The sequence below is a fragment of the Hyperolius riggenbachi genome, chromosome 10, assembly GCF_040937935.1.
Source record: "Hyperolius riggenbachi isolate aHypRig1 chromosome 10, aHypRig1.pri, whole genome shotgun sequence".
NCBI classification, from domain to species: Eukaryota; Metazoa; Chordata; class Amphibia; order Anura; family Hyperoliidae; genus Hyperolius; species Hyperolius riggenbachi.
In genome coordinates this window covers 268,745,727-268,771,966 of record NC_090655.1, presented here as the reverse complement: position 1 = coordinate 268,771,966, position 26,240 = coordinate 268,745,727, and the positions used below count along the sequence as shown (strand labels likewise).

The window sequence follows — 26,240 nt, the reverse complement described above, 5'->3', positions numbered from 1 at the left end:
CCTTGAATGCTAAATTGCAGGCCTACAGTGCTTTCAAACATCTTGCATGTGTATACATCAATCAGGGAGTGTAATTAGTGTACTGCTTCACACTGACACACCAAACTCACTGTGTAACGCACCGCAAACAGCTGTTTGTGTTGTGACGGCTGTGGTGGACTACTGTGCAGTGCGCACCATGGCGAGATTGCTCTTCCTCACTCAGTGATGTCTGGTTAGGTAATGTCTGACTGCCTTATCAACTTTCGATGGTTCTTTCTCTACCATTGTTAAAACTTACATCTATTTTTTTTTACATTACATTTTTTACTTGCTGTTCAGTACCTGCAACGAGAATCCATTATGGAGGGCAAGTCTGCCATTGTGACCAAGGGTAATGGCGGGGGAACCCTTCCTGGTGTGATTCCGGTCTGGAGTTGTAGCCTAACAAACGGCTACTACCACACATCCAGGCAAGGAGGGCAGCAGGCATGCCCGCCCAGAGGTAGTGACCAAAAATAACAATACAGGACTCAGGAGGACTTTTGAGGCCCTAATTGTAATGAATCAACTTTATATCCTTTAACGAGAATCAGTAATGGAGGGGAAGTCTGATGGTGCCTTCACTGCAATTCACCAGGTTGGTCTCCGGCGAGAATCTGTTATGGAGGGCAAGTCTGCCATTGTGACCACTGACCAAGGGTAATGGCCGGGGAATCCTTCCTGGTGTGATTCCCGTCCGGAGTTGTAGCCTAACAAAAGGCTACTACAACACATCCAGGCAAGGAGGGCAGCAGGCATGCCCGCCCAGAGGTAGTTTCTCCAAGATGATCCGGCACAGCTCTTTTAATCAGAAAATTATTTTATTGGATCATAAAAATACAAACATTAAAGCTGCATAGTGGCTACGGTCCACCGTTTCGGACCATCACAGTCCTTGTTCACGTCACACAGCCAAATGAACAACTGCAAGCATGTTTCTTATATAGTCAAAGCTATGACATAGCAACCAATCAGAGAAAGCTATGCAAATTACTGGACCTGTTGGGGAACTGCAGGGCTTGTCCACAAAGGGTACCGCCCTCCCACTCCATTGGTCAAACATTTTGAAATGCATGATGTCATTGCAGCAACATAAACATGTAAATAGAAACGTTTCTAACTCTGATCTGATGCACCTATTAAACAGATAAAATGATCCAAGGAGGAATCCAGGGCATCATGATGCAGAGGGCATGGGCATGGATGTGTCATACACAGTGTAAAACTGTAAATAAAAGTACTCCGAGCGCTGCCCGCTGTCGCCATGGCAACCACCGTCACATGACAACCAATGCGGAAAGACGTATACAATGACGCCTCTACAGGCGTCCTATTGCCATCGCGATGCGGAAAAACATACGCATAGTACACGTATAAAAATACGGAACTGACACAGACAAAAATACGCATGCCCAATGCTATCAATGGGTGACCTGGATTCAACCCATAAAATAACACCCCTAGTTCTATCATGCATAGTAAAAAAGTGCAAAAGAACCTATGATACATGAATGACAATGAGGAAAGGACCCAAAGGACACCCCCACCCCAAAACAACAGACCCAGAGCTGTCGCCCCGAGGTAGTGACCAAAAATAACACAACACTTTTGAGGCCCTAATGTAATGAATCAACTTTATATCCTTTAACGAGAATCAGTAATGGAGGGGAAGTCTGATGGTGCCTTCACTGCGATTCACCAGGTTGGTCTCCGGCGAGAATTTGTTATGGAGGTCAAGTCTGCCATTGTGACCACTGACCATGGGAAATGGCCGGGGAATCCTTCCTGGTGTGATTCCGGTCCAGAGTTGTAGCCTAAAAAACGGCTACCACCACACATCCAGGCAAGGAGGGCAGTAGGAAGGCATGCCCGCCCCAAGGTAGTGACCAAAAATAACAATACAAGACTCAGGAGGACTTTTGAGGCCCTAATGTAATGAATCAACTTTAAATCCTTTAACGAGAATGCAGTGAAAGGTAGGCAGTGACTGCAAACAGCCGTTTGTGTAGTGACGGCCGTGCTGGACTGGTGCGCACCATGAGAGTGCAGGTGATGGTGGCTTTACAGCCCATATGGTCGCCTGGCTGATGTAGCTGAATATCCAGCTGATCAAATTTGGTCTGACCACAATGAAGCAACGACCTTATTATCTTTGGTGTGCCACCCCCACCCGAGACACTCATATAGCCGAGACACTCATATAGAAGTCATTGCTTCATTGTAATACGCAAGCTCCTTCACCGCGGCAAGGTAATGATCACGAAGAGGGATGGGCAAATGTACGTGCTTTTTTTTTTTGCAGCCGCCCGCAGTGCAGCCACAAATATTAGGCAGGCATGTACACGCACCAGAAAAATTAGTATAGCGGCTTTCAGGAATCCGCCTAGAGTCCTGGACCCTGTTGGTGGTGGCGGAGAAGGCAGTCAAGCGGCCTGCAGGCAGAGATACTGTGTGTGGGGGACTAACTTAGTCTTCGGTCGGGCAGTAGCCCTCCGGGATCCATGCCGCATTCATTTTGATAAAAGTGAGGTACTGAACACTTTCGTGACTTAGGCGACTTCTCTTCTCAGTGACAATGCCTCCAGCTGCACTGAAGGTCCTTTCTGACAGGACACTTGCGGCAGGGCAAGAGAGAAGTTGGATGGCAAATTGGGACAGCTCTGGCCACAGGTCAAGCCTGCGCACCCAGTAGACCAAGGGTTCATCGTCGCTGCTCGCAGTGTCTACATCCAAAGTTAAGGCCAGGTAGTTGGCTACCTGCCGGTCCAGGCGTTGGTGGAGGGTGGATCCCGAAGGGCTACGGCGAGGCGTTGGACTAAAGAATGTCTGCATGTCCGACATCACCCTGAGATCGCTGCAGCGTCCTGTCCTTGCCTGCGTGGACTTGGGAGGAGGAAGATTACTGCCAGTGGTACCTTTATTGCGTTGTGCTGTCACATCACCCTTAAATGCATTGTAAAGCATCATTGCCAGCTTGTTTTGCAAGTGCAGCATCCTTTCCGCCTTCTGTTGAGTTGGTAACAGGTCCACCACTTTGTGCCTGTACTGAGGGTCTAGTAGCGTGGCCACCCAGTACACGTCATTCCTCTTGAGTTTTTTGATACGTGGGTCCCTCAACAGGCTGGACAACATGAAAGAGGCCATCTGCACAAAGTCAGATCCAGACGTCCTCATCCATCTCCTCTTGCTCTTCCTGAGCGATGTCACGTAAGTCCTCTTCCTCCCCCAGCCACGAACAATACCACAGGAACGTGGAGCAGCACAAGCCCCCTGTGACGGCTTCTGCGGTTGTTCTTCTGCCGCCACCTCTTCTTCCTCCTCCTCCACAGAAACACCTTCCTCATCATCCGAGTCTGACTCTTCTTCTTCCCCACATGACTCCTCTTCTTCCTCCTCCTCCCCCCTCTGTGCTGCCGTAGGTGTTGAGGAAACATCTGGTTCGGATGAAAATCGCTCCCACGACTCCTCGTGCCATATCTGTTCTTCTTCACGCTCCACCACTCTACGCACGGCACGCTCCAGGAAGTAAGCGTAGGGGATCAAGTCGCTGATGGTGCCTTCAGCGCGACTCACCAGGTTGGTCACCTCCTCGAATGGCCACATGATCCTGCATGCATTTTGCATCAGTGTCCAGTTCTGTGGCCAAAACATCCCCATCTTCCCAGATTGTGTCCTTCTACTTTAAATGTACAGGTACTGGGTGACGGCTTTCTCCTGGTCTAGCAGGCGAGAGAACATGAGCAGGGTAGAATTCCAGTGAGTGGGGCTATCGCATATCAAGCGTCTCACCGGCAAGTTGTTTCTCCGCTGAATGTCCGCAAAGCACGCCATGGCCGTGTAAGACCGCCTGAAATGCCCACACAACTTCCTGGCCTGCTTCAGGACGTCCTCTAAGCCTGGGTACTTTGACACAAATCTTTACACGATCAGATTCAGCACGTGCCATGCAGGGTTAATGTGTCAGCTTTCCCAAATTCAAAGCGGAAAGGAGATTGCTGCCGTTGTCACACACCACGTTGCCGATCTCCAGCTGGGGCGGGGTCAGCCATTGCTCCACCTCTTTGTTAAGAGCAGCCAGGAGCTGGTCCAGTGTGACTCTCCGCTTTGAGGCAAGACATGTCTAAAATGGCGTGACACCGTCGTACCTGGTATGCAGCGTAGGCTCTAGGGAGATGGAGCTGTGTAGCTGGAGAGGAGGAGATGGCAGCACCACTAAAGTTGAACTGCCACTCAGCCAAGGAGGAGGAGGAGGATGACAGCGAAGAAGATGTAGCAGGAGGAGAAGTAGAGGAGGTGGCAGGAGGCCTGCCTGCAAGCCTTGGAGGTGTCACAAGTTGGTCCGCTGCGCAGCCACTTACTCCCTGCTTGCCATCGGTCACCAGGTTGACCCAATGGGCTGTGTACGTAATGTAGCGGCCCTGCCCGTGCTTGGCAGACCAGGCATCCATGGTCAGGTGGACCCTTGACCCAACGCTCTTCGCAAGAGATGACACCACTTGCCTCTCAACTGCACGGTACAGTTTGGGTATGGCCTTTTTTGAAAAATAATTGCGTCCTGGTATCTTCCACTGCGGTGTCCCAATGGCCACAAATTTACGGAAAGCTTCTGACTCCACCAGCTTGTATGGTAATAGCTGGCGAGCTAATAGTTCCGCCACGCCAGCTGTCGGACGCCGGGCAAGAGGGTGACTGGCAGAAATTGGCTTCTTCCGCTCAAAGACTTCCTTCACGGACACCTGGCTGCTGTGGGCAGAGGAGCAGGAACCGCTCAAGGGCAGAGGCGGTGTGGAGGAGGGTGGCTGTGAAGGTGCAAGGGAGAAAGCGCTGAAGATGATGCACTTGAAGGAGGAAGAGGAGAAGGAGGGTGGCTTGTCTTTTGGGTGCTGCTTTTCCTCAGGTGTTCTTCCAATAGCTGTTTGTGCCTTTTCTCCAGGTGCCTTCGTAAGGCACTTGTCCCTACGTGAGTGTTGGCCTTTCCACTGCTCAATTTTTGCTGGCAGAGACAACAGATGGCTTTGCTCCGATCTGAGACACACAGGCTAAAAAAATGTCCAAACCGCTGAGCCCCTCTGGGGTGATGGCACTATGGTGGCATCAGCAGCTGACCTTGAAGGGCATGTTGGCTGGCTGTCCATAGCTGGTGATACATGGTGCCGGACACTGCCCCCAGCTGTTTCTGAGGACGAGCTCCCTCTGCTTCTTTCATGGACTCGTCTCCTCCTACTCCTCTCTGACTCCCCCTCTGAACTGTACCCCTGGTCATCTCCTCTATTGGGAACATACGTGGCATCCGTATAATCGTCATCATAATCCTCCTGCCCAGCTTCGCTTTCCTCAGACACCTCCACAACTGCACCAACACCAGGTACTTCATCATCCCCCTCCTCACACATTACGTCCATACTATCGCCACCTAACTTAGATGTATGAGGTGGTGTAACTTGCTTAGCGCCCTCATCTTGTTGTAGCAGTATTGGCTGTGAATCAGTGATTTCCACACCAAATAACTCCTTTGAAGTGTCAAATGCAGCGGATGTGGTGCTTGTAGTAGCGCTGGTGGCTGCGGCAGATGAGGTGTTCTGTGTTAAGTAGTCAACCACGTCCTGACAATTTTGGGAAGTGATGGCACGTGCCTTCTTCTGAGCACTGAACTTTGGGCCAGGTCCGCACGAAATCACATCAACCCGACCTCGCACAGACCTGCCAGTGCCAGGTGGCCTTCCTCTGGGTCTGCCTCTACCTCTTCCTCTACATGGTTTGTCCATTTTGTCCATCTCGGAGGGATGCTAGGTATATGCAGTTAGGCGGGTTCACTGAACACAAAGGTAGTTATATGCAGTGAGGTGGGTTCACTGAACACAGAAGTAGTTATATGCAGTGAGGTGGGTTCGCTCAACACAACAGCTAGGTATATGCAGTGAGGTGGGTTGACTGAACACAAAGGCAGGTATATGCCGTGAGGTGGGTTCACTGAACACAAAGGTAGGTAGATGCAGTGAGGTGATTTCACTCAACACAAAGGTAGTTATATGCAGTGAGGTGGGTTCACTGAACACAAAGGTAGTTATATGCAGTGAGGTGGGTTCACTCAACACAAAGGTACGTAGATGCAGTGAGGTGGGTTCACTCAACACAACAGGTAGTTAGATGCAGTGAGGTGGGTTCACTGAACACAAAGGTAGGTAGATGCAGTGAGGTGGGTTCACTGAACAGAAAAGGTAGTTAGATGCAGTGAGGTGAGTTCACTCAACACAAAGGTAGTTATATGCAGTTAGGTGGGTTCACGGAACACAAAGGTATTTATATGCAGTGAGGTGGGTTCACTCAACACAAAGGTAGGTAGATTCAGTGAGGTGGGTTCACTCAACACAACAGCTAGGTATATGCAGTGATGTGGGTTCACTGAACGCAAAGGTAGTTAGATGCAGTGAGGTGTGTTCACTCAACACAACAGCTAGGTATATGCAGTGAGGTGGGTTCACTGAACACAAAGGTAGGTAGATGCAGTGAGGAGGGTTCACTGAACACAAAAGGTAGTTAGATGCAGTGAGGTGGGTTCACGGAACACAAAGGTAGTTATTTGCAGTGAGGTGGGTTCACTCAACACAAAGGTAAGTAGATGCTGTGAGGTGGGTTCACTGAACACAACAGCTAGGTATATGCAGTGAGGTGCCTTCACTGAACCCAAAGGTAGGTAGATGCAGGGAGGTGGGTTCACTGAACACAAAAGGTAGTTAGATGCAGTGAGGTGGGTTCACTGAACACAAAGGTAGTTATATGCAGTGAGGTGGGTTCACTCAACACAAAGGTCAGTAGATGCAGTGAGGTGGGTTCACTCAACAAACAGCTAGGTATATGCAGTGAGGTGGGTTCACTGAACACAAAGGTAGGTATATGCAGTGAGGTGGGAGCACTCAACACAAAGGTAGGTAGATGCAGTGAGGTGGGTTCACTCAACACAATATCTAGGTATATGCAGTGAGGTGGGTTCACTGAACACAAAGGTAGTTATATGCAGTGAGGATGGTTCACTGAACACAAAAGGTAGTTAGATGCTGTGAGGTGGGTTCATTGAACACAAAGGTAGTTATATGCAGTGAGGTGAGTTCACTCAACACAAAGATAGTTATATGCAGTGAGGTGAGTTCAATTAACCCAAAGGTAGTTATATGCAGTGAGGTGGGTTTACTGAACACAAAGGTAGTTATATGCAGTGAGGTGGGTTCACTGAACACAAAGGTAGTTATATGCAGTGAGGTGGGTTCACTGAACACAACATCTAGGTATATGCAGTGAGGTGGGTTCACTCAACACAAAGGTAGGTATATGCAGTGATGAGGTGGGTTAACTAAACACAACAGATACTAGTAGGTATATGCAGTACTGGGTAGTACAATGTACAGCTCCCTGTCACACACACAGGTAGTGTGAAGTGTCAAATGCGGCGGATGTGGTGCTTGTAGTAGAGCTGGTGGCTGCGGGAGATGAGGTGTTCTGTGTTAAATAGTCAACCACGTCCTGACAATTTTGAGAAGTGATGGCACGTGCCTTCTTCTGAGCACTGTTCTTTGGGCCAGGTCCGCATGAAATCACACCAACACGACCTCGCACAGACGTGCCAGGTGGCCTTCCTCTGGGTCTGCCTCTACCTCTTCCTCTACCTGGTTTGTCCATTTTGTCCATCTCGGAGGGATGCTAGGTATATGCAGTGAGGTGGGTTCACTGAACACAAAGGTAGTTATATGCAGTGAGGTGGGTTCACTGAACACAAAGGTAGTTATATACAGTGAGGTGGGCTCACTCAACACAAAGGTAAGTAGATGCAGTGAGGTGATTTCACTCAACACAAAGGTAGTTATATGCAGTGAGGTGGGTTCACTGAACACAAAGGTAGTTATATGCAGTGAGGTGTGTTTACTAAACGCAAAGGTAGGTAGATGCAGTGAGGTGGGTTCACTGAACACAAAAGGTAGTTATATGCAGTGAGGTGGGTTCACTCAACACAAAGGTAGTTATATGCAGTGAGGTGGGTTCACTCAACACAAAGGTAAGTAGATGCAGTGAGGTGGGTTCACTCAACACAACAGCTAGGTATATGCAGTGAGGTGGGTTCACTGAACACAAAAGGTAGTCAGATGCTGTGAGGTGGGTTCATTGAACACAAAGGTAAGTAGATGCAGTGAGGTGGGTTCACTCAACACAACAGCTAGGTATATGCAGTGAGGTGGGTTCACTGAACACAAAGGTAGGTATATGCAGTGAGGTGGGAGCACTCAACACAAAGGTAGGTAGATGCAGTGAGGTGGGTTCACTCAACACAACAGCTAGGTATATGCAGTGAGGTGGGTTCACTGAACACAAAGGTAGGTATATGCAGTGAGGTGGGAGCACTCAACACAAAGGTAGGTAGATGCAGTGAGGTGGGTTCACTCAACACAACAGCTAGGTATATGCAGTGAGGTGGGTTCACTGAACACAAAAGGTAGTTAGATGCTGTGAGGTGGGTTCATTGAACACAAAGGTAGTTATATGCAGTGAGGTGAGTTCACTCAACACAAAGGTAGTTATATGCAGTGAGGTGGGTTCGCTGAACACAAAGGTAGTTATATGCAGTGAGGTGAGTTCACTCAACACAAAGGTAGTTATATGCAGTGAGGTGAGTTCAATTAACCCAAAGGTAGTTATATGCAGTGAGGTGGGTTTACTGAACACTAAGGTAGTTATATGCAGTGAGGTGGGTTCACTGAACACAAAGGTAGTTATATGCAGTGAGGTGGGTTCACTGAACACAACAGCTAGGTATATGCAGTGAGGTGGGTTCACTCAACACAAAGGTAGGTATGTGCAGTGATGAGGTGGGTTAACTAAACACAACAGATACTAGTAGGTATATGCAGTACTGGGTAGTACAATGTACAGCTCCCTGTCACACACACAGGTAGTGTGAAGTGTCAAATGCGGTGGATGTGGTGCTTGTAGTAGAGCTGGTGGCTGTGGGAGATGAGGTGTTCTGTGTTAAATAGTCAACCACGTCCTGACAATTTTGAGAAGTGATGGCACGTGCCTTCTTCTGAGCACTGTTCTTTGGGCCAGGTCCGCATTAAATCACACCAACACGACCTCACACAGACGTGCCAGGTGGCCTTCCTCTGGGTCTGCCTCTACCTCTTCCTCAACCTGGTTTGTCCATCTCGGAGGGATGCTAGGTATATGCAGTGAGGTGGGTTCACTGAACACAAAGGTAGTTATATGCAGTGAGGTGGGTTCACTGACCACAAAGGTAGTAATATGCAGTGAGGTGGGTTCACTGAACACAAAGGTAGTTATATGCAGTGAGGTGGGCTCACTCAACACAAAGGTAAGTAGATGCAGTGAGGTGATTTCACTCAACACAAAGGTAGTTATATGCAGTGAGGTGGGTTCACTGAACACAAAGGTAGTTATATGCAGTGAGGTGTGTTCACTAAACGCAAAGGTAGGTAGATGCAGTGAGGTGGGTTCTCTCAACACAACAGCTAGGTATATGCAGTGAGGTGGGTTCACTGAACACAAAGGTAGTTATATGCAGTGAGGTGGGTTCACTCAACACAAAGGTAGGTAGATGCAGTGAGGTGAGTTCACTGAACATAAAGGTAGTTATATGCAGTGAGGTGGGTTCACTGAACACAAAGGTAGTTATATGCAGTGTGGTGGGTTCACTGAACACAAAGGTAGTTATATGCAGTGAGGTGGGTTCACTCAACACAAAGGTAGGTATATGCAGTGATGTGGGTTCACTGAACGCAAAGGTAGTTATATGCAGTGAGGTGAGTTCACTGAACACAAAGGTAGGTAGATGCAGTGAGGTGGGAGCACTCAACACAACAGCTAGGTATATGCCGTGAGGTGGGTTCACTGAACACAAAGGTAGGTAGATGCAATGAGGTGGGTTCACTCAACACAACAGCTAGGTATATGCAGTGAGGTGTGTTCACTGAACACAAAGGTAGGTAGATGCAGTGAGGTGGGTTCACTGAACACAAAGGTAGTAATATGCAGTGAGGTGGGTTCACTGAACACAAAGGTAAGTAGATGCAGTGAGGTGATTTCATTCAACACAAAGGTAGGTAGATGCAGTGAGGTGAGTTCACTGAACACAAAGGTAGTTATATGCAGTGAGGTGGGTTCACTGAACACAAAGGTAGTTATATGCAGTGAGGTGGGTTCACTGAACACAAAGGTAGTTATATGCAGTGAGGTGGGTTTACTGAACACAAAGGTAGTTATATGCAGTGAGGTGGGTTCACTGAGCACAAAGGTAGTAATATGCAGTGAGGTGGGTTCACTGAACACAAAGGTAGGTAGATGCAGTGAGGTGGGTTCACTGAACACAAAGGCAGGTATATGCCGTGAGGTGGGTTCACTGAACACAAAGGTAGGTAGATGCAATGAGGTGGGTTCACTCAACACAACAGCTAGGTATATGCAGTGAGGTGGGTTCACTGAACACAAAGGTAGGTAGATGCAGTGAGGTGGGTTCACTGAACACAAAAGGTAGTTAGATGCTGTGAGGTGGGTTCACTAAACACAAAGGTAGTTATATGCAGTGAGGTGGGTTCACTGAACACAAAGGTAGTTATATGCAGTGAGGTGGGTTTTCTGAACACAAAGGTAGTTATATGCAGTGAGGTGAGTTCACTCAACACAAAGGTAGTTATATGCAGTGAGGTGGGTTCACTGAACACAAAGTTAGGTAGATGCAGTGAGGTGGGTTAACTCAACACAACAGCTAGGTATATGCAGTGAGGTGAGTTCACTGAACACAAAGGTAGGTAGAAGCAGTGAGGTGGGTTCACTGAACACAAAGGTAGTTATATGCAGTGAGGTGGGTTCACTCAACACAAAGGTAAGTAGATGCAGTGAGGTGGGTTCACTCAACACAACAGCTAGGTATATGCAGTGAGGTGGGTTCACTGAACACAAAGGTAGGTATATGCAGTGAGGTGGGAGCACTCAACACAAAGGTAGGTAGATGCAGTGAGGTGGGTTCACTCAACACAACAGCTAGGTATATGCAGTGAGGTGGGTTCACTGAACACAAAAGGTAGTTAGATGCTGTGAGGTGGGTTCATTGAACACAAAGGTAGTTATATGCAGTGAGGTGAGTTCACTCAACACAAAGGTAGTTATATGCAGTGAGGTGGGTTCACTGAACACAAAGTTAGGTAGATGCAGTGAGGTGGGTTCACTGAACACAAAGGCAGGTATATGCAGTGAGGTGAGTTCACTCAACACAAAGGTAGTTATATGCAGTGAGGTGAGTTCAATTAACCCAAAGGTAGTTATATGCAGTGAGGTGGGTTTACTGAACACAACAGCTAGGTATATGCAGTGAGGTGGGTTCACTCAACACAAAGGTAGGTATGTGCAGTGATGAAGTGGGTTAACTAAACACAACAGATACTAGTAGGTATATGCAGTACTGGGTAGTACAATGTACAGCTCCATGTCACACACACAGGTAGTGTGAAGTGTCAAATGCGGCGGATGTGGTGCTTGTAGTAGAGCTGGTGGCTGCGGGAGATGAGGTGTTCTGTGTTAAATAGTCAACTACGTCCTGACAATTTTGAGAAGTGATGGCACGTGCCTTCTTCTGAGCACTGTTCTTTGGGCCAGGTCCGCATTAAATCACACCAACACGACCTCACACAGACGTGCCAGGTGGCCTTCCTCTGGGTCTGCCTCTACCTCTTCCTCAACCTGGTTTGTCCATCTCGGAGGGATGCTAGGTATATGCAGTGAGGTGGGTTCACTGAACACAAAGGTAGTTATATGCAGTGAGGTGGGTTCACTGACCACAAAGGTAGTAATATGCAGTGAGGTGGGTTCACTGAACACAAAGGTAGTTATATGCAGTGAGGTGGGCTCACTCAACACAAAGGTAAGTAGATGCAGTGAGGTGATTTCACTCAACACAAAGGTAGTTATATGCAGTGAGGTGGGTTCACTGAACACAAAGGTAGTTATATGCAGTGAGGTGTGTTCACTAAACGCAAAGGTAGGTAGATGCAGTGAGGTGGGTTCTCTCAACACAACAGCTAGGTATATGCAGTGAGGTGGGTTCACTGAACACAAAGGTAGTTATATGCAGTGAGGTGGGTTCACTCAACACAAAGGTAGGTAGATGCAGTGAGGTGAGTTCACTGAACACAAAGGTAGTTATATGCAGTGAGGTGGGTTCACTGAACGCAAAGGTAGTTATATGCAGTGTGGTGGGTTCACTGAACACAAAGGTAGTTATATGCAGTGAGGTGGGTTCACTCAACACAAAGGTAGGTATATGCAGTGATGTGGGTTCACTGAACGCAAAGGTAGTTAGATGCAGTGAGGTGGGTTCACTGAACACAAAGGTAGTTATATGCAGTGAGGTGAGTTCACTGAACACAAAGGTAGGTAGATGCAGTGAGGTGGGAGCACTCAACACAACAGCTAGGTATATGCCGTGAGGTGGGTTCACTGAACACAAAGGTAGGTAGATGCAATGAGGTGGGTTCACTCAACACAACAGCTAGGTATATGCAGTGAGGTGGGTTCACGGAACACAAAGGTAGGTAGATGCAGTGAGGTGGGTTCACTGAACACAAAGGTAGTTATATGCAGTGAGGTGGGTTCACTGACCACAAAGGTAGTAATATGCAGTGAGGTGGGTTCACTGAACACAAAGGTAAGTAGATGCAGTGAGGTGATTTCATTCAACACAAAGGTAGGTAGATGCAGTGAGGTGAGTTCACTGAACACAAAGGTAGTTATATGCAGTGAGGTGGGTTCACTGAACACAAAGGTAGTTATATGCAGTGAGGTGGGTTCACTGAACACAAAGGTAGTTATATGCAGTGAGGTGGGTTTACTGAACACAAAGGTAGTTATATGCAGTGAGGTGGGTTCACTGAGCACAAAGGTAGTAATATGCAGTGAGGTGGGTTCACTGAACACAAAGGTAGGTAGATGCAGTGAGGTGGGTTCACTGAACACAAAGGCAGGTATATGCCGTGAGGTGGGTTCACTGAACACAAAGGTAGGTAGATGCAATGAGGTGGGTTCACTCAACACAACAGCTAGGTATATGCAGTGAGGTGGGTTCACTGAACACAAAGGTAGGTAGATGCAGTGAGGTGGGTTCACTGAACACAAAAGGTAGTTAGATGCTGTGAGGTGGGTTCACTAAACACAAAGGTAGTTATATGCAGTGAGGTGGGTTCACTGAACACAAAGGTAGTTATATGCAGTGAGGTGGGTTTTCTGAACACAAAGGTAGTTATATGCAGTGAGGTGAGTTCACTCAACACAAAGGTAGTTATATGCAGTGAGGTGGGTTCACTGAACACAAAGTTAGGTAGATGCAGTGAGGTGGGTTCACTGAACACAAAGGTAGGTAGAAGCAGTGAGGTGGGTTCACTGAACACAAAGGTAGTTATATGCAGTGAGGTGGGTTCACTCAACACAAAGGTAAGTAGATGCAGTGAGGTGGGTTCACTCAACACAACAGCTAGGTATATGCAGTGAGGTGGGTTCACTGAACACAAAGGTAGGTATATGCAGTGAGGTGGGAGCACTCAACACAAAGGTAGGTAGATGCAGTGAGGTGGGTTCACTCAACACAACAGCTAGGTATATGCAGTGAGGTGGGTTCACTGAACACAAAAGGTAGTTAGATGCTGTGAGGTGGGTTCATTGAACACAAAGGTAGTTATATGCAGTGAGGTGAGTTCACTCAACACAAAGGTAGTTATATGCAGTGAGGTGGGTTCACTGAACACAAAGGTAGTTATATGCAGTGAGGTGAGTTCACTCAACTCAAAGGTAGTTATATGCAGTGAGGTGAGTTCAATTAACCCAAAGGTAGTTATATGCAGTGAGGTGGGTTTACTGAACACAACAGCTAGGTATATGCAGTGAGGTGGGTTCACTCAACACAAAGGTAGGTATGTGCAGTGATGAAGTGGGTTAACTAAACACAACAGATACTAGTAGGTATATGCAGTACTGGGTAGTACAATGTACAGCTCCCTGTCACACACACAGGTAGTGTGAAGTGTCAAATGCGGCGGATGTGGTGCTTGTAGTAGAGCTGGTGGCTGCGGGAGATGAGGTGTTCTGTGTTAAATAGTCAACCACGTCCTGACAATTTTGAGAAGTGATGGCACGTGCCTTCTTCTGAGCACTGTTCTTTGGGCCAGGTCCGCATGAAATCACACCAACACGACCTCGCACAGACGTGCCAGGTGGCCTTCCTCTGGGTCTGCCTCTACCTCTTCCTCAACCTGGTTTGTCCATTTTGTCCATCTCGGAGGGATGCTAGGTATATGCAGTGAAGTGGGTTCACTGAACACAAAGGTAGTTATATGCAGGGAGGTGGGCTCACTGACCACAAAGGTAGTAATATGCAGTGAGGTGGGTTCACTGAACACAAAGGTAGTTATATGCAGTGAGGTGGGCTCACTCAACACAAAGGTAAGTAGATGCAGTGAGGTGATTTCACTCAACACAAAGGTAGTTATATGCAGTGAGGTGGGTTCACTGAACACAATGGTAGTTATATGCAGTGAGGTGTGTTCACTAAACGCAAAGGTAGGTAGATGCAGTGAGGTGGGTTCTCTCAACACAACAGCTAGGTATATGCAGTGAGGTGGGTTCACTGAACACAAAGGTAGTTATATGCAGTGAGGTGGGTTCACTCAACACAAAGGTAGGTAGATGCAGTGAGGTGGGTTCACTGAACACAAAGGTAGTTATATGCAGTGAGGTGGGCTCACTCAACACAAAGGTAAGTAGATGCAGTGAGGTGATTTCACTCAACACAAAGGTAGTTATATGCAGTGAGGTGGGTTCACTGAACACAAAGGTAGTTATATGCAGTGAGGTGTGTTCACTAAACGCAAAGGTAGGTAGATGCAGTGAGGTGGGTTCTCTCAACACAACAGCTAGGTATATGCAGTGAGGTGGGTTCACTGAGCACAAAGGTAGTTATATGCAGTGAGGTGGGTTCACTCAACACAAAGGTAGGTAGATGCAGTGAGGTGAGTTCACTGAACACAAAGGTAGTTATATGCAGTGAGGTGGGTTCACTCAACACAAAGGTAGGTATATGCAGTGATGTGGGTTCACTGAACGCAAAGGTAGTTAGATGCAGTGAGGTAGGTTCACTCAACACAACAGCTAGGTATATGCAGTGAGGTGTGTTCACTGAACACAAAGGTAGGTAGATGCAGTGAGGTGGGTTCACTGAACACAAAAGGTAGTTAGATGCAGTGAGGTGGGTTCACTGAACACAAAGGTAGTTATATGCAGTGAGGTGGGTTCACTGAACACAAAGGTAGGTAGATGCAGTGAGGTGGGAGCACTCAACACAACAGCTAGGTATATGCCGTGAGGTGGGTTCACTGAACACAAAGGTAGGTAGATGCAATGAGGTGGGTTCACTCAACACAACAGCTAGGTATATGCAGTGAGGTGGGTTCACTGAACACAAAGGTAGTTATATGCTGTGAGGTGGGTTCACTGAACACAAAGGTAGTTATATGCAGTGAGGTGGGTTCACTGAACACAAAGGTAGTTATATGCAGTGAGGTGGGTTTACTGAACACAAAGGTAGTTATATGCAGTGAGGTGGGTTCACTGAGCACAAAGGTAGTAATATGCAGTGAGGTGGGTTCACTGAACACAAAGGTAGGTAGATGCAGTGAGGTGGGTTCACTGAACACAAAGGCAGGTATATGCCGTGAGGTGGGTTCACTGAACACAAAGGTAGGTAGATGCAATGAGGTGGGTTCACTCAACACAACAGCTAGGTATATGCAGTGAGGTGGGTTCACTGAACACAAAGGTAGGTAGATGCAGTGAGGTGGGTTCACTGAACACAAAAGGTAGTTAGATGCAGTGAGGTGGGTTTTCTGAACACAAAGGTAGTTATATGCAGTGAGGTGGGTTCACTGAACACAAAGTTAGATAGATGCAGTGAGGTGGGTTCACTCAACACAACAGCTAGGTATATGCAGTGAGGTGAGTTCACTGAACACAAAGGTAGGTAGATGCAGTGAGGTGGGTTCGCTCAACACAACAGCTAGGTATATGCAGTGAGGTGGGTTCACTCAACACAACAGCTAGGTATATGCAGTGAGGTGGGTTCACTGAACACAAAAGGTAGTTAGATGCTGTGAGGTGGGTTCACTAAACACAAAGGTAGTTATATGCAGTGAGGTGGGTTCACTGAACACAAAGGTAGTTATATGCAGTGAGGTGGGTTTTCTGAACACAAAGTTAGGTAGATGCAGTGAGGTGGGTTAACTCAACACAACAGCTAGGTATATGCAGTGAGGTGAGTTCACTGAACACAAAGGTAGGTAGAAGCAGTGAGGTGGGTTCACTGAACACAAAAGGTAGTTATATGCAGTGAGGTGGGTTCACTGAACACAAAGGTAGTTATATGCAGTGAGGTGGGTTCACTCAACACAACAGCTAGGTATATGCAGTGAGGTGGGTTCACTGAACACAAAGGTAGGTATATGCAGTGAGGTGGGAGCACTCAACACAAAGGTAGGTAGATGCAGTGAGGTGGGTTCACTCAACACAACAGCTAGGTATATGCAGTGAGGTGGGTTCACTGAACACAAAAGGTAGTTAGATGCTGTGAGGTGGGTTCATTGAACACAAAGGTAGTTATATGCAGTGAGGTGAGTTCACTCAACACAAAGGTAGTTATATGCAGTGAGGTGGGTTCACTGAACACAAAGGTAGTTATATGCAGTGAGGTGAGTTCAATTAACCCAAAGGTAGTTATATGCAGTGAGGTGGGTTTACTGAACACAACAGCTAGGTATATGCAGTGAGGTGGGTTCACTCAACACAAAGGTAGGTATGTGCAGTGATGAAGTGGGTTAACTAAACACAACAGATACTAGTAGGTATATGCAGTACTGGGTAGTACAATGTACAGCTCCCTGTCACACACACAGGTAGTGTGAAGTGTCAAATGCGGCGGATGTGGTGCTTGTAGTAGAGCTGGTGGCTGCGGGAGATGAGGTGTTCTGTGTTAAATAGTCAACCACGTCCTGACAATTTTGAGAAGTGATGGCACGTGCCTTCTTCTGAGCACTGTTCTTTGGGCCAGGTCCGCATGAAATCACACCAACACGACCTCGCACAGACGTGCCAGGTGCCCTTCCTCTGGGTCTGCCTCTACCTCTTCCTCAACCTGGTTTGTCCTTTTTGTCCATCTCGGAGGGATGCTAGGTATATGCAGTGAAGTGGGTTCACTGAACACAAAGGTAGTTATATGCAGGGAGGTGGGCTCACTGACCACAAAGGTAGTAATATGCAGTGAGGTGGGTTCACTGAACACAAAGGTAGTTATATGCAGTGAGGTGGGCTCACTCAACACAAAGGTAAGTAGATGCAGTGAGGTGATTTCACTCAACACAAAGGTAGTTATATGCAGTGAGGTGGGTTCACTGAACACAAAGGTAGTTATATGCAGTGAGGTGTGTTCACTAAACGCAAAGGTAGGTAGATGCAGTGAGGTGGGTTCTCTCAACACAACAGCTAGGTATATGCAGTGAGGTGGGTTCACTGAACACAAAGGTAGTTATATGCAGTGAGGTGGGTTCACTCAACACAAAGGTAGGTAGATGCAGTGAGGTGGGTTCACTGAACACAAAGGTAGTTATATGCAGTGAGGTGGGCTCACTCAACACAAAGGTAAGTAGATGCAGTGAGGTGATTTCACTCAACACAAAGGTAGTTATATGCAGTGAGGTGGGTTCACTGAACACAAAGGTAGTTATATGCAGTGAGGTGTGTTCACTAAACGAAAGGTAGGTAGATGCAGTGAGGTGGGTTCTCTCAACACAACAGCTAGGTATATGCAGTGAGGTGGGTTCACTCAACACAAAGGTAGGTAGATGCAGTGAGGTGAGTTCACTGAACACAAAGGTAGTTATATGCAGTGAGGTGGGTTCACTCAACACAAAGGTAGGTATATGCAGTGATGTGGGTTCACTGAACGCAAAGGTAGTTAGATGCAGTGAGGTAGGTTCACTCAACACAACAGCTAGGTATATGCAGTGAGGTGTGTTCACTGAACACAAAGGTAGGTAGATGCAGTGAGGTGGGTTCACTGAACACAAAAGGTAGTTAGATGCAGTGAGGTGGGTTCACTGAACACAAAGGTAGTTATATGCAGTGAGGTGGGTTCACTGAACACAAAGGTAGGTAGATACAGTGAGGTGGGAGCACTCAACACAACAGCTAGGTATATGCCGTGAGGTGGGTTCACTGAACACAAAGGTAGGTAGATGCAATGAGGTGGGTTCACTCAACACAACAGCTAGGTATATGCAGTGAGGTGGGTTCACTGAACACAAAGGTAGGTAGATGCAGTGAGGTGGGTTCACTGAACACAAAGGTAGTTATATGCAGTGAGGTGGGTTCACTGACCACAAAGGTAGTAATATGCAGTGAGGTGGATTCACTGAACACAAAGGTAAGTAGGTGCAGTGAGGTGATTTCACTCAACACAAAGGTAGGTAGATGCAGTGAGGTGAGTTCACTGAACACAAAGGTAGTTATATGCAGTGAGGTGGGTTCACTGAACACAAAGGTAGTTATATGCAGTGAGGTGAGTTCACTCAACTCAAAGGTAGTTATATGCAGTGAGGTGAGTTCAATTAACCCAAAGGTAGTTATATGCAGTGAGGTGGGTTTACTGAACACAACAGCTAGGTATATGCAGTGAGGTGGGTTCACTCAACACAAAGGTAGGTATGTGCAGTGATGAAGTGGGTTAACTAAACACAACAGATACTAGTAGGTATATGCAGTACTGGGTAGTACAATGTACAGCTCCCTGTCACACACACAGGTAGTATGAAGTGTCAAATGCGGCGGATGTGGTGCTTGTAGTAGAGCTGGTGGCTGCGGGAGATGAGGTGTTCTGTGTTAAATAGTCAACCACGTCCTGACAATTTTGAGAAGTGATGGCACGTGCCTTCTTCTGAGCACTGTTCTTTGGGCCAGGTCCGCATGAAATCACACCAACACGACCTCGCACAGACGTGCCAGGTGGCCTTCCTCTGGGTCTGCCTCTACCTCTTCCTCAACCTGGTTTGTCCATTTTGTCCATCTCGGAGGGATGCTAGGTATATGCAGTGAAGTGGGTTCACTGAACACAAAGGTAGTTATATGCAGGGAGGTGGGCTCACTGACCACAAAGGTAGTAATATGCAGTGAGGTGGGTTCACTGAACACAAAGGTAGTTATATGCAGTGAGGTGGGCTCACTCAACACAAAGGTAAGTAGATGCAGTGAGGTGATTTCACTCAACACAAAGGTAGTTATATGCAGTGAGGTGGGTTCACTGAACACAATGGTAGTTATATGCAGTGAGGTGTGTTCACTAAACGCAAAGGTAGGTAGATGCAGTGAGGTGGGTTCTCTCAACACAACAGCTAGGTATATGCAGTGAGGTGGGTTCACTGAACACAAAGGTAGTTATATGCAGTGAGGTGGGTTCACTCAACACAAAGGTAGGTAGATGCAGTGAGGTGGATTCACTGAACACAAAGGTAGTTATATGCAGTGAGGTGGGCTCACTCAACACAAAGGTAAGTAGATGCAGTGAGGTGATTTCACTCAACACAAAGGTAGTTATATGCAGTGAGGTGGGTTCACTGAACACAAAGGTAGTTATATGCAGTGAGGTGTGTTCACTAAACGCAAAGGTAGGTAGATGCAGTGAGGTGGGTTCTCTCAACACAACAGCTAGGTATATGCAGTGAGGTGGGTTCACTGAGCACAAAGGTAGTTATATGCAGTGAGGTGGGTTCACTCAACACAAAGGTAGGTAGATGCAGTGAGGTGAGTTCACTGAACACAAAGGTAGTTATATGCAGTGAGGTGGGTTCACTCAACACAAAGGTAGGTATATGCAGTGATGTGGGTTCACTGAACACAAAGGTAGGTAGATGCAGTGAGGTGGGTTCACTGAACACAAAAGGTAGTTAGATGCAGTGAGGTGGGTTCACTCAACACAACAGCTAGGTATATGCAGTGAGGTGTGTTCACTGAACACAAAGGTAGGTAGATGCAGTGAGGTGGGTTCACTGAACACAAAAGGTAGTTAGATGCAGTGAGGTGGGTTCACTGAACACAAAGGTAGTTATATGCAGTGAGGTGGGTTCACTGAACACAAAGGTAGGTAGATGCAGTGAGGTGGGAGCACTCAACACAACAGCTAGGTATATGCCGTGAGGTGGGTTCACTGAACACAAAGGTAGGTAGATGCAATGAGGTGGGTTCACTCAACACAACAGCTAGGTATATGCAGTGAGGTGGGTTCACTGAACACAAAGGTAGTTATATGCTGTGAGGTGGGTTCACTGAACACAAAGGTAGTTATATGCAGTGAGGTGGGTTCACTGAACACAAAGGTAGTTATATGCAGTGAGGTGGGTTTACTGAACACAAAGGTAGTTATATGCAGTGAGGTGGGTTCACTGAGCACAAAGGTAGTAATATGCAGTGAGGTGGGTTCACTGAACACAAAGGTAGGTAGATGCAGTGAGGTGGGTTCACTGAACACAAAGGCAGGTATATGCCGTGAGGTGGGTTCACTGAACACAAAGGTAGGTAGATGCAATGAGGTGGGTTCACTCAACACAACAGCTAGGTATATGCAGTGAGGTGGGGTCACTGAACACAAAGGTAGGTAGATGCAGTGAGGTGGGTTCACTGAACACAAAAGGTAGTTAGATGCAGTGAGGTGGGTTTTCTGAACACAAAGGTAGTTATATGCAGTGAGGTGGGTTCACTGAACACAAAGTTAGATAGATGCAGTGAGGTGGGTTCACTCAACACAACAGCTAGGTATATGCAGTGAGGTGAGTTCACTGAACACAAAGGTAGGTAGATGCAGTGAGGTGGGTTCGCTCAACACAACAGCTAGGTATATGCAGTGAGGTGGGTTCACTCAACACAACAGCTAGGTATATGCAGTGAGGTGGGTTCACTGAACACAAAAGGTAGTTAGATGCTGTGAGGTGGGTTCACTAAACACAAAGGTAGTTATATGCAGTGAGGTGGGTTCACTGAACACAAAGGTAGTTATATGCAGTGAGGTGGGTTTTCTGAACACAAAGTTAGGTAGATGCAGTGAGGTGGGTTAACTCAACACAACAGCTAGGTATATGCAGTGAGGTGAGTTCACTGAACACAAAGGTAGGTAGAAGCAGTGAGGTGGGTTCACTGAACACAAAAGGTAGTTATATGCAGTGAGGTGGGTTCACTGAACACAAAGGTAGTTATATGCAGTGAGGTGGGTTCACTCAACACAACAGCTAGGTATATGCAGTGAGGTGGGTTCACTGAACACAAAGGTAGGTATATGCAGTGAGGTGGGAGCACTCAACACAACAGCTAGGTATATGCAGTGAGGTGGGTTCACTGAACACAAAAGGTAGTTAGATGCTGTGAGGTGGGTTCATTGAACACAAAGGTAGTTATATGCAGTGAGGTGAGTTCACTCAACACAAAGGTAGTTATATGCAGTGAGGTGGGTTCACTGAACACAAAGGTAGTTATATGCAGTGAGGTGAGTTCAATTAACCCAAAGGTAGTTATATGCAGTGAGGTGGGTTTACTGAACACAACAGCTAGGTATATGCAGTGAGGTGGGTTCACTCAACACAAAGGTAGGTATGTGCAGTGATGAAGTGGGTTAACTAAACACAACAGATACTAGTAGGTATATGCAGTACTGGGTAGTACAATGTACAGCTCCCTGTCACACACACAGGTAGTGTGAAGTGTCAAATGCGGCGGATGTGGTGCTTGTAGTAGAGCTGGTGGCTGCGGGAGATGAGGTGTTCTGTGTTAAATAGTCAACCACGTCCTGACAATTTTGAGAAGTGATGGCACGTGCCTTCTTCTGAGCACTGTTCTTTGGGCCAGGTCCGCATGAAATCACACCAACACGACCTCGCACAGACGTGCCAGGTGGCCTTCCTCTGGGTCTGCCTCTACCTCTTCCTCAACCTGGTTTGTCCTTTTTGTCCATCTCGGAGGGATGCTAGGTATATGCAGTGAAGTGGGTTCACTGAACACAAAGGTAGTTATATGCAGGGAGGTGGGCTCACTGACCACAAAGGTAGTAATATGCAGTGAGGTGGGTTCACTGAACACAAAGGTAGTTATATGCAGTGAGGTGGGCTCACTCAACACAAAGGTAAGTAGATGCAGTGAGGTGATTTCACTCAACACAAAGGTAGTTATATGCAGTGAAGTGGGTTCACTGAACACAAAGGTAGTTATATGCAGTGAGGTGTGTTCACTAAACGCAAAGGTAGGTAGATGCAGTGAGGTGGGTTCTCTCAACACAACAGCTAGGTATATGCAGTGAGGTGGGTTCACTGAACACAAAGGTAGTTATATGCAGTGAGGTGGGTTCACTCAACACAAAGGTAGGTAGATGCAGTGAGGTGGGTTCACTGAACACAAAGGTAGTTATATGCAGTGAGGTGGGCTCACTCAACACAAAGGTAAGTAGATGCAGTGAGGTGATTTCACTCAACACAAAGGTAGTTATATGCAGTGAGGTGGGTTCACTGAACACAAAGGTAGTTATATGCAGTGAGGTGTGTTCACTAAACGAAAGGTAGGTAGATGCAGTGAGGTGGGTTCTCTCAACACAACAGCTAGGTATATGCAGTGAGGTGGGTTCACTCAACACAAAGGTAGGTAGATGCAGTGAGGTGAGTTCACTGAACACAAAGGTAGTTATATGCAGTGAGGTGGGTTCACTCAACACAAAGGTAGGTATATGCAGTGATGTGGGTTCACTGAACGCAAAGGTAAGTAGATGCAGTGAGGTAGGTTCACTCAACACAACAGCTAGGTATATGCAGTGAGGTGTGTTCACTGAACACAAAGGTAGGTAGATGCAGTGAGGTGGGTTCACTGAACACAAAAGGTAGTTAGATGCAGTGAGGTGAGTTCAATTAACCCAAAGGTAGTTATATGCAGTGAGGTGGGTTTACTGAACACAACAGCTAGGTATATGCAGTGAGGTGGGTTCACTCAACACAAAGGTAGGTATGTGCAGTGATGAAGTGGGTTAACTAAACACAACAGATACTAGTAGGTATATGCAGTACTGGGTAGTACAATGTACAGCTCCCTGTCACACACACAGGTAGTGTGAAGTGTCAAATGCGGCGGATGTGGTGCTTGTAGTAGAGCTGGTGGCTGCGGGAGATGAGGTGTTCTGTGTTAAATAGTCAACCACGTCCTGACAATTTTGAGAAGTGATGGCACGTGCCTTCTTCTGAGCACTGTTCTTTGGGCCAGGTCCGCATGAAATCACACCAACACGACCTCGCACAGACGTGCCAGGTGGCCTTCCTCTGGGTCTGCCTCTACCTCTTCCTCAACCTGGTTTGTCCTTTTTGTCCATCTCGGAGGGATGCTAGGTATATGCAGTGAAGTGGGTTCACTGAACACAAAGGTAGTTATATGCAGGGAGGTGGGCTCACTGACCACAAAGGTAGTAATATGCAGTGAGGTGGGTTCACTGAACACAAAGGTAGTTATATGCAGTGAGGTGGGCTCACTCAACACAAAGGTAAGTAGATGCAGTGAGGTGATTTCACTCAACACAAAGGTAGTTATATGCAGTGAGGTGGGTTCACTGAACACAAAGGTAGTTATATGCAGTGAGGTGTGTTCACTAAACGCAAAGGTAGGTAGATGCAGTGAGGTGGGTTCTCTCAACACAACAGCTAGGTATATGCAGTGAGGTGGGTTCACTGAACACAAAGGTAGTTATATGCAGTGAGGTGGGTTCACTCAACACAAAGGTAGGTAGATGCAGTGAGGTGGGTTCACTGAACACAAAGGTAGTTATATGCAGTGAGGTGGGCTCACTCAACACAAAGGTAAGTAGATGCAGTGAGGTGATTTCACTCAACACAAAGGTAGTTATATGCAGTGAGGTGGGTTCACTGAACACAAAGGTAGTTATATGCAGTGAGGTGTGTTCACTAAACGAAAGGTAGGTAGATGCAGTGAGGTGGGTTCTCTCAACACAACAGCTAGGTATATGCAGTGAGGTGGGTTCACTCAACACAAAGGTAGGTAGATGCAGTGAGGTGAGTTCACTGAACACAAAGGTAGTTATATGCAGTGAGGTGGGTTCACTCAACACAAAGGTAGGTATATGCAGTGATGTGGGTTCACTGAACGCAAAGGTAGTTAGATGCAGTGAGGTAGGTTCACTCAACACAACAGCTAGGTATATGCAGTGAGGTGTGTTCACTGAACACAAAGGTAGGTAGATGCAGTGAGGTGGGTTCACTGAACACAAAAGGTAGTTAGATGCAGTGAGGTGGGTTCACTGAACACAAAGGTAGTTATATGCAGTGAGGTGGGTTCACTGAACACAAAGGTAGGTAGATGCAGTGAGGTGGGAGCACTCAACACAACAGCTAGGTATATGCCGTGAGGTGGGTTCACTGAACACAAAGGTAGGTAGATGCAATGAGGTGGGTTCACTCAACACAACAGCTAGGTATATGCAGTGAGGTGGGTTCACTGAACACAAAGGTAGGTAGATGCAGTGAGGTGGGTTCACTGAACACAAAGGTAGTTATATGCAGTGAGGTGGGTTCACTGACCACAAAGGTAGTAATATGCAGTGAGGTGGATTCACTGAACACAAAGGTAAGTAGGTGCAGTGAGGTGATTTCACTCAACACAAAGGTAGGTAGATGCAGTGAGGTGAGTTCACTGAACACAAAGGTAGTTATATGCAGTGAGGTGGGTTCACTGAACACAAAGGTAGTTATATGCAGTGAGGTGGGTTCACTGAACACAAAGGTAGTTATATGCAGTGAGGTGGGTTTACTGAACACAAAGGTAGTTATATGCAGTGAGGTGGGTTCACTGAGCACAAAGGTAGTAATATGCAGTGAGGTGGGTTCACTGAACACAAAGGTAGGTAGATGCAGTGAGGTGGGTTCACTGAACACAAAGGCAGGTATATGCCGTGAGGTGGGTTCACTGAACACAAAGGTAGGTAGATGCAATGAGGTGGGTTCACTCAACACAACAGCTAGGTATATGCAGTGAGGTGGGTTCACTGAACACAAAGGTAGGTAGATGCAGTGAGGTGGGTTCACTGAACACAAAAGGTAGTTAGATGCTGTGAGGTGGGTTCACTAAACACAAAGGTAGTTCTATGCAGTGAGGTGGGTTCACTGAACACAAAGGTAGTTATATGCAGTGAGGTGGGTTTTCTGAACACAAAGGTAGTTATATGCAGTGAGGTGGGTTCACTGAACACAAAGTTAGATAGATGCAGTGAGGTGGGTTCACTCAACACAACAGCTAGGTATATGCAGTGAGGTGAGTTCACTGAACACAAAGGTAGGTAGATGCAGTGAGGTGGGTTCGCTCAACACAACAGCTAGGTATATGCAGTGAGGTGGGTTCACTCAACACAAAGGTAGGTATATGCAGTGATGAGGTGGGTTAACTAAACACAACAGGTACTAGTAGGTATATGCAGTACTGGGTAGTACAATGTGCAGCTCCCTGTCACACACACAGGTAGTCACTGAATGTGCTGGGCTGCTGGCAGTGGCACACACACTATGAATTAGCAAGGCTGTGCATGCAACAAAAGTGTCAGTTTGACACACAAAGACAAAAAAAACCATGATCACAAGAACAGGATTAGCTCTGAAAAGAGCTGTTGAGGGGTGCTATTAAAGCAATAAGATTCAGCCAGGAGCAAGGTAACAAGCCAGGAGCCTAACTAATCTTTCCCTAGGAGAAAAAATCTGCAGCAGCTCGCCCTAGTCTGTCTACTAGCAGGCACAAGAGTGAGTGTAATGGCCGCCGGAGCCTGCCTTATATAAGGGGGGGGGGGGGGGCTCCAGGGCTGAGTGTAGCCAGATTGGCTACAATGTGCCTGCTGACTGTGATGTAGAGGGTCAAAGTTGACCCTCATAGTGCATTATGGGGCGAATCGTACTTCTGAGAATGTTCGCCTTGAACCGTTCACCGGCGAACCGTTTGGGCCATCTCTGCTTCCTATCCTTAGCGGTGCTGGTTGAGACCAGCTGCTTTGCTGTTGAGCGCTGACCTTCGATAACAAGAACCTCAGTAGTGTCAGCATTTAGTTTTAGCCA

The 26,240-nt window shown here is 47.1% G+C and overlaps 1 protein-coding gene across 1 annotated transcript in view; it reads left to right on the top strand.

Annotated features, from left to right (window-relative positions):
- Nucleotides 1-26,240, top strand: part of LOC137537186 (uncharacterized) — a 274,266-nt gene that overhangs the window by 132,969 nt on the left and 115,057 nt on the right. The gene's annotated exons all lie outside the window — the stretch shown is intronic.